Raw genomic sequence first — 10,253 nt, 5'->3', positions numbered from 1 at the left:
CAAAATGTGAAATCTGTCCAAAGTTTCTTGAAATGGGTCCAAAGTCAGTTCAAAAGTCCAAAAGGACACAAACTTTGTCGCAATCTGTCTGGAATGAGTTGAAATCGTTCAAAACGACCATGAATTTGTGGGTGTTTGTGTGTTTGTTGAGATGTCTGACCACCACCTGGACAGCGTCTACTGACTTGGACCCAACTGGTTCTGTTGTCTCTGGCCGGCTGGGTCATGTGGTACAGCGGCAACATCGAGGGTCTGACCTCCAGGAAGGAGCTGGGCGGGGCCGTGGACGGCGCCGTGGACCGACTGGCCCGGTCCCTGAGCCGCAGGATACGGATCCCCTGGACCCACAGCAGCCCCACATAGACCCAGAACCGGCCCACTGGCTCACAGCGCTGGTGCACGGAGAACTGAACCGGGCAGCGTCTGGACTCATTCTGTCAGAAAACACCTGGTTCACAGAAAATGTTCTGAAGGGAAGCGGGAAGTCCGTCGCTGCACGAGGACGAATGTAACGGAGCAAAAAAATGGAGACGAAAGAGAAGATCTGCAGCAAAATCAGGACTATTGAATTGTTCATGTCGTACGAGATGAGCTGAAATATGACAAAAATTCCACAAACTGTGTCCGATATGAGACAAAACTTGACTTGAAATCTGTCTAAAGTGACTCAAAGCTTGTTCCATGTGCTCAAAGTGTCTCTAAAGTAAATTAAAAATGTGCAAAATTCCACAAAATTTGTCTAAAATGATTGACCTCAAATTAAAAAAGATGAATCTGCAGCAAAATCAGGAATCACTGAACTGTTCACGTCGTCTAAAATGAGGGAAAATATTCTTTAAATCCACAAGTTGTGTCGGAAATGAGAGAAAATTTGTCCAAAGTGACCTAAAATCTGTCTAAGATGACCCAAAGCTTGTTCCATATACTCAAATTTATCCAAAATTCCATTAGCAGAAACAAGAAATGACGATTAAAAAGATGAATCTGCAGCAAAGTCACAAATTATTGAACAGTTTTTGTCGTCTAACATGAGATTAAATATTTAAAAAATTCCACAAATTGTGTCGGAAATGAGAGAAAATTTGTCCAAAGTGACCTGAAATCTGTCTAAAATGATTCAAAGCTTGTTTAATATACTCAAAATGTGTCTGAAGTAACTTAAAATGTCCAAAATTACTCAAAGTTTGTGCAAAATACTTACAAATTTATCCAAGATTTTTTTAGAAAGATGAATCTGCAGCAAAATCAGGAATCACTGAACTGTTCACGTCGTCTAAAATGAGGGAAAATATTTTTAAAATTCCACAAAATTACAAAATTAGTTGAAGATTGTCCAAACCTCCAACCCTAGCAATTCCAATAGGGTCTTCGCACCCTTTGGTGCTCGGACCCTAATAGGCAGGTACTCTTGAAGTTGGGGCTGATTAGTTTATGTCATTTCAAGGCACTTTATAATATCAAGCACTTAATACCTCACTAAGCAAGTAGTTGGCAGTAGAGAGAAATGTCCCTTTTACGCAGAGACAGTGGTTTAAAGTTTTTGAACATGAACAATGTGTTATTTTGGGCACGAGATCATAATCTGCATGGGAAATGACTGAACTCTTGATCATCCCCCCTACTACTAGGAACTGTACACGTGTGAGCCTGAGGAGGCGTGTTTGTGCTCAATGACCTTGTTCTGCATAAATGGCCATGTCTAAAAATCCGATCTTCTCCCTTCGTTTTTCCTCTCATGAACTTTTTAAGATGATAGAAAATTGTACACTGTTTGGTGCCGGATGGATTACCTAAATTCATGAGCACCATCCTTAAAATGACACATCTATGCATATTCTGCAACTCCATTTTAGAATAGTGCCGGGGCTGTTCTGAATCTTTTGGGGTCTATTTTGACTGTGACTGTAAATTCAAATCCTACTATGTGCAATGCAATCATTTAGTGGTATATAATGCAGTCCGCTTTTCAGTTCACAAAGCAACAGTCACACAGATATAGTGTATACTGTTTATGTCACTGTAGTCTGGATCGTGTTTTTAAGGACGTGTCCCTTACTCAGCAGACAAGAGCAAAGCCACTGCATATTAACAAGAAGTTCCACAGTTGGAAAAAAGAGCAGCCAAGTGACAGCTTTTGCATTTCCCATATTTTAGAAAATAATTTTTTGTCAATCTCCTAAATTGTAGGCCACAAATTAAATTTCTTTCTCTGCCAACTGTCAACATATGAAGAGCCAAAGTCTGTACGAAGCAGAGAGTTACAGAGAACTCCCTTTTATGAGTTGCTATATTTCAATTGCCACACTTTCCTGATGGTCATAATGACATATCAGAATTTAATGACAGGAGACACGGAATGACGGAGATCCATCACTGGCCAAATTATCAGTGATTTACATAGCACTAAAAATAGTTGTATAAGAGTCACTTAACACAAGAACCATTTCCTTAGCCAAGGCAGACATTTGGTATCTGGCCCATCCATCAAGACAAGCATTAGTTTTTAATTTTATAGTGCCGTCACTCCTGTGTTACATGAGCTCGGTTTACAGTACATTCATAACAGTCACTTGATTATGTCATAATAGGGTCATTTGGGGCACACCAGGTACTTAACTTTTAAATTTTAAAATAGATGTAATTTTATTTTTGGGGAGCAAAAAGTGGAAATCCACAGAATCAGATACATGTCTAAACCATTAAATAGACAGGTACAGTAAATTACAGCAGAAATGGAGAAGAATAAATAAATTCATAAGTAAGAGATCAAACTAGCTGATTTACTATAGAGGGTTTTTATATTATCAATCCTTTAGTCCTGGACAATTCTTCTGATCGTAGACAAGTATCATTTTTAAATAAAATTTGTACAAATTTCTTTATTTTTTTTTGCTGTCTAAGGTTCTGTAACATTTGTATAATATCTTTTATTGGAACAAATCATTCTCTAAAATTCTATTAATATTTCACTCATCAATGCACAGTATATTAGACAATATATAAAAGCAGGCAATATTTGTGGTATGCTTTACGTGTTTAACATGTTTTAGGTTTTAATATGACTGTCAGTCATTTCTTCAGACGAGACTCTTTGACCAGACTGGATTCCTTGCGATCCAAACTGGAACGATCAGTGGATGCATTCATCAGGAACAGGAAAGAGCTGGAGGAAATATTCACGAGAAGGACTTCTTCTTTGGTCCTAAATCTTTAGAATAGGCGGAAATGTCTCTGTCTCCATCATATCTTTAGATTGAGAGATGATGGTTTTTATTACATGCTGAATATTCACTTCTGACATGGCTTTTCCTTTCTGAATAGCTGCTTGCAGGGCTGCGTGTTTTTTTCTTAGTTCGTTCATTTCCAATGCTACCTTTCTCCTTTACCTGCTATTTGATGTGTATTTCTGCTTTTTTTTTTTTCTCTGTATTTTAATTAGTCAGCAGAGGGCAGCAGTGAACAAGGACGCTTCTTCACCAGATCTGCAGATTTGAAGATTGAGCTTCAGAGACACAGAGAGCCGAGTAAGTACACAAAATGCCTTTCACTGTTAAATATGATTGTGTCAGAAAGTCAGTCCAAAACTGAGGTTGACTTATTAGTTATTTTTCTATTGAACCATCTAAGAGTGACATAGGTGACCCTGGTAGAGATTTATAATCTGTTTGTAGCAGAAATAAGATAAGATAATCATTTTTATTATTCCCACTGTGGGGAAATTTGCAGTTACAGCAGCAAAGTGCGAAATTTAGGTACGTTGGTAGAAAAATAAAATAAAAGAAGGAATAGACATAAGCACTGTTGATATTGTACAGATTGTTCGATATGTAGAAAAGCACTGATATTGTGCTGGATCTTGGGTATGCAGAAAAACTATTATAGTGTAAAGTATGGAGTCTTCTGAATGTACAACATATTGATAATGCAGGTTGTAATGCGCTGATGGTGCACCAGAGTTAAGTATGTTTCCTGTGTGTTTTGCTGGGAGTAAATGCCATTAAAATAAAAATGTGTTAGTGTCTAAATGACTCTATATTTGCTCCTACTTGTAAAATAATTTCAATTACTTTTTTGTGTTTTTAGCATCCAGAGTAAAGTCATCTTCAAACTTGAAGACATCAAGAATCACAGTGACGGTAAACTTATTGTATTTATTTCATTAATTTAACATGAGAGCACTTAGAGAGTCCTCCACCAATGCCTTATGTCACACTTCGGATCCGTACAAATTTTATTTTTTTTTCTTTGTTCCTGCTCTACCTCTCTATTAAGTTTCAGACATTCAGCTTTATATTTTTTTGCATCTATCTTGCTATTAGGCAAACAAACGTAGACAATCAAACAGCAATGAAGACTTACCTAACCTAACACAACGTATTAGAGTAAACTGTTTTTTTTTTGTTTTTTTTTAGCATTTCTGTGCTATCAGTTCCTTTACGTTGCTGGGGTTTTATGACATGAAGTGGAGCTAAATTAAAGAGTAAGGATGCCAAGTGTTTAGAGATAAATACGGAAATAAACACCTACTGTATATTCTTCTAGTTTACATTGGTTTTGGACTGCTGTGTGATTCCCACCTGACGTTATGTGCAGATTATACTCCCTTTTTTGTGATTGAGAGAGCTGACCGAGGAGCTTCATTCATGGCAGGATGCTCATACATTCAGTTCAAAGCTTAAAATCAAGAATGTTTTTGGTGACACTGTTTTTTAGATTCTTTAACTGACAGCATTCACCAAATGGCTTCATTGAGTTTTTTTCTGACTGTCACATCATTATATCTTTATGTCTTTAAAGGACCAAAAGACAAAAAAAACGCCCCAATTGTTTGGCTTACTTTGGGACAAGAAGGAAAACAAATGCAGTCACGAGGCTGTTTGATTGCCAACAACATTCCCAAATGCAACTCCTTCACTGTTTGATTTTCTTTTTCCTGCATCTTCTTTGCTATTTAGCATTAACAACATGAATGGATGCTTGTTTGTGTTGTTCAGATAATCGTGTGCTCTGCGACCTTTGGAGGAAAAACAACATTTTGTTATGGTTACACAAACAAGTCAATGAGTAGATTTCCTAGGGAGAGGATTAATTTGATTATTTTAGGCACATATTGTGCCTGCAGCAGAGCAGTTCTTGTGATTCAATCATACAATGGGGACTTGTGGAAAATGAATAGGGGTATTGTCAGGAAGCGAGCTTGTTTTCCGATAAGGTTGTTAGAAATTATTTTAATTAGTTCCAGTAAGGGAGTCAAACATACATGATACATTGTGGATCCACACCCCAGGAATGTCACATTTTTGTCACATGGCGGCTCCGTGAAATTTATCAGTTTTGCATAAACCTCCTTACAACAACAGACTTCATAATGTCAAGGCAGATAGCTGTGGGAGAGAATTGGCTCTCTATGTGCATTGAGACACACATTTTAAGTAAACAAACTGTTATTCAAAGCTACTGAAGAGCTTTGGCCTATATCTGCTGGGAGCCTGAAATACAGACAGATGATGTTGATGTTATCTGGAAGCATGATTCTACTCCGGTGTAAAATGTTTGTTCAGATCTCCTGATATGGCCTTTACGCCTCTGTTCCAGGTACTAAGTGCAAGGGAGCAAAGTGTAAGAAAGCCTTTAGAAAAGGCTGAGTGAGAATGCAGGATTATAGGGCCTGTGTTTCTATCTTAACGTCACCAGTGGAGATGTGTTATCATTACCTGTACATACATTACCATATATCTGCTTTAAACAGTATTTATGGGCATATAAACTGCAGTGAAGAACTAATATATACATTGGGAATATGGATTTGACTAATTTTCCTGCTACAACAGAGGTTCTCTTGAGGTACATGATAATGATTGATTCACAGATCATTGTAATTGACTATTTTCCACTCATAGACTCAATACTCAATGGATCCAGAGTCAAATTTTATATTGGATTGTTTTACATTCACTGGAAAATCGGTGATGGAGGACATCCAACTTAAGGAGAATGATCATTAGTTCATTTATTAAACTTAAGAGCTAAGGCCCCATTGTGTGTGTGTGTGTGGTTGAACAGGATTTACAGAAGTCTTTACAGAACTACACTGGGGCATCTTACATGAATTCAGATGACCAAACAGGTACCCCAATACCTAAGCAATGCGTCTTTAGCTTAGGTCAAAGCATGTATAGCCACATTCAATCCAAAATCTGTGCATACTAATCGTGCTGGTGTAAAAAAATACCCTATTATTTTCTCACCTATGTGTCTCCCTAAAAGATCAAAACCACAAGTCAAACTTCAGTGTGTTGCTATCTGGCCCATTTCCTTTGAGATGTGGAATGCAGTTAAACAGATAATAGTAAATACACATGAAATCAGCCACAAAATTAAAAGTACTAACAGGGGGAGTGAATAACGTGGATCATCTTGTTACAATGCAGTTTTCTTTAATAATGTTGGCGCTACTTTGTTACATACCACCCATCAAAACATTGTTGAAGAACCAGCGACATCCCTGGGCAGGACAGTGCGCTCTGCCAAACCACAAAAACTACTCAGAAACAGCTCGAGGAGCACGACAAAGAGTCCAAGCCAGCCTCCGTGGATCAGCCTTAAACCAGCCCGATCCACGGAGACGTCACCCCATAACCCACAGGACAAAATGGATCTGTTACCAATATCACAGAGCTTGATACCATAGGACACTGCCAAAGTTCCCTTGTGCAAGCTCTGATAAGTCAGAGTTGTTTTTGTGGCGCAAAGGAGACCTGTGCAATATTAGGGTTTTAATGTTGTGGCCGATAATTGTTTATTCCATTAAAGCAAGACTATGCTGCTTTTGCTAAATAGCGTTCACTATTGCCACAGTTAAGGCATAATGGTACATATTAAAGCATAGTGTAGCATTTTTGTATTAATTCTATTCCTCAAAAGCATATTCACTTCAGACACAAAGATTTTTGGACTCCATGTTGTCTGCGTGTAGATGTATGGTAAAACAAACTACCAGAAATAGATCTTTTTAGATGGTCACACTTTCTTAGGCGGCCAGACAAGCCTTGGAGCATCACCCTCTTGGTAAATCAGATGACTTAATCCACAAGGACATTTAAACCCTACAGGCCTTTCCTCCTTTGTCTACTTCACTCTAGCTTCCTCCCCTCACCCTTTCTTCCCCGTCTCGTCATCCCCCTTTTCCACCTTTTGCTGCGATAGTTAAAACTACTTTCCGCAGAGTGAGAGTACAGCATTAAGAAGCGCTTACGACTGTCCTTTAAGGTTAACAAAAGTTTCAGTAAGCATTCTAAAGAAGTCACTTTCAGTGAGCAATCAGGCTTGGGGCGAGCATAAATCCTCTGGGTATAGTCGCAGCATTACAAATACCCGCAGCGCCTGTATGTGCTGATGACTACAAAATTGAAAAAGAAAGGCCCTAATAATTCTGAGGCAAGTTTCCCTCAGCAGTGTGTATTGATTATTTGTGTGTGGTGAGAGATTTGGAAAATTCAATTAAAGGAGTTGTGCAAAGGATTCATAAATTCAGCCCCTCCAACCCGTATCGAGACATGGTTATGTTCTAAATCAATGCTGCACTTCACAATATATTTTCTTAGGAACATAAAAATAAATAACATTTAAACAGTTCTGCTTACTACAGAAACAAATTTTATTTTCTCTGAAGATTTTTAGAAACGGCCAGGTACTGACTTGTGCACATCTTCGGAGTGGTAACATATTTTTATTGCACTTTCTCCCATAAGGAAATCCTATATAATATGAATTTTGAGATGACAAAATGAGGGGAAAGGGTACAGCTCAGCAGTGTAAAAATTGATCAGGCCATAGATGGGGCCACGTTAGGGAAGATTTGTATGTCAGCAGTAATGGGCTGTATTAAAAAGATTCCTTAAGATGTCATAAAAGTGATGGGACTGTGTCGCAGGTCGTGGGCTGCCGGCCCAGGCAGCTCCCGGACTCTGGCACATCAATCGTAGGAAGGCTCATGGACAGATGCCACCTACCCACCGGGAGTTTTATGCTTTCTGTTTGAACACATGGTTGCAATTAAAGCGGAGAGTTGTATATTAGATGGTTTTGGTCCAAGTGAAGCCGGTGGCCTTCGATCGACACTTTAGATTGCAGAGTATGCAGTCTTTTTAGATGTAATTTCTGATTCAGTAAATGTCCTTGCATTTTATCTTACGTGGCAAAAAATGTAAATGCTCGTGTCTTAATGTGGCAAGCAAATAAGTCTTTTTTTGTGGAAAAAATACAGTTACGGGTTGGATTATAAAGTAATTGGCATCATTAAAAGGTATAGTTTTTAAGGGATGGAATGTATTTCTTGAGATTGCTGGTCTTTGCATCTTCTTTTGCACATCTCTCTGCCACTTGTGTTGCCTTCATTACAACCCTGATCACTGCAAAGCCAGCATTTTATCATTTCTCTTTTCCTCCTCCTCCTCCTCCAACTTTCTGAAACCAATTGTGAGCTGAGGCACAGTCATCCTCTTCAACCCTAATTTTGAATGAACTGTATAAAAGTGACAGAAACCCTCTGCTCTATGTACATTATCATCTGTTAACAGCTAGCATTGGTTTATGCAAAATGTGCCTCCTGTTAACGCTCTTCTTCGTGAACATTCAATCTTGACAGTGACTGCGGTGTGTGTAATATCACTGGGTGCCAGAGGGGTTACAATCATGTTTTCCTCTCCCATATTCCCCAGGTTTTTGTTAGCGAGGCATCTCGGCTGTTGACAGCTAATGGAATTGCTCTTCACCTCTTGTGCGTATGATCCCGCGGAGATAAGGCAGGAGATGAATGTGGAATCTGCGCTGTCAGTTGTGAGGCCGAGCTGTCTTGGAGGACGTCATTCACTTGCGGAAGAAGCGTCTGAAACGGTAAGAGCGAATCCTCTGACATGTCAGACCCCGTCTCTGTGCCGGAGCCTCTGTCTGGCAGCTGACAAATGTTGATTCTACATTAACCACAATGCTGCAACGCTGTGCAAATAATGTTCTTTCAGATGGCAACCCTCATCCCCTTTATGGCGAAAACTATGCAATCCTCCCCACCTGTGCAGTTTAACACCTTTTGAAAAGTAAATGTGGGGGGGGGCAAACTGTCTTACACAACACAGTAGTCTCTTTATTTGGCAGCGCCTGGGAAGGCCGAGGCCTCTCGCTGCCCGAGTCGACCTAAGCAACAGCTGGTGTTCACAGCAACATTTCCTATTTCTGCCTAAGGTGGATCGTGTAACTCTCACTTTATCACCCTTAGAGGCCATGTGAAGGACAAAGCCAGCACATCCATAAACAAAACTAATGTTTTGATACAGGCCACTTTGGAGATTGATAGAAGGATCCGAGGTGCTTTGAATACTCCCTCAGCACCCCTGACCGTCACAAATAATCTTATACCGGTACAGATTAGGATCATGAAGGCAGGGAATATAAAACTGTGAGCTCTTCTGATATATGCAAGACATATGGTAATCCAGACGAAAGATGTCTCAATAGCACAAATTTTTTGCGTAGAGGAAACAATATTTACTAATTGCACGTCTTTCAGTCGCCCAAACGTCAGAGTCATAGTAACCAGATATAAAGCATCCTGGATAGCGATTCAGCAGCTAGGTGGTGACAGAGGCTTTATTTTTACCATGACTTAAAACTGAAACACACAGGCTGTTGTGTACTTATTGAACTTTTTAATTTCTTAAGAGCACATAAACTTGATGCCCTATCACAGACGGCACTTATTAAATGTGACATTTAAAGGCGACTTTGAAACTACAAACCAGGCACACAAGACCGTTTGTTGCTGCAGTGAGGATTTGTTTTTTATGATTACCGTCTGTGACTGGGAATATGACACATAATGCACTGTTTTGTTTGTCTGGTTTTGTATCGTTTTTATGACTGGATGTATACAATATATTTCATTTTAAAACTACATCCAGCACTGATTTGCATGATGACTTGCAGCTGCTTTTTTGTCAAAGTAGTGAAAATGTCGACCTTAAATTCAGATGATCCCCTCTTCAAATCACCTGTTTTGTCCCTCTAACGGACCAAAAAACACAACAATATTAGTATCACGATAATTCTCAAATTTAAAAGGCTCAATAATCGATTATCAAAAATTGTGTCTTGTGCTTACAAAGCAATCTAACGCTACAAGTTCAAGTAAGCGGCTGATCTGCAGTTTTTTATTAGTTAGTTTTTACTAATAAATTATACCAGAAATTATTTGTTTA

This window comes from Stegastes partitus, unplaced genomic scaffold (genome assembly GCF_000690725.1).
Source record: "Stegastes partitus isolate 25-593 unplaced genomic scaffold, Stegastes_partitus-1.0.2 Scaffold544, whole genome shotgun sequence".
Taxonomy (NCBI): Eukaryota; Metazoa; Chordata; class Actinopteri; family Pomacentridae; genus Stegastes; species Stegastes partitus.
This window is presented reverse-complemented; position numbering follows the sequence as displayed.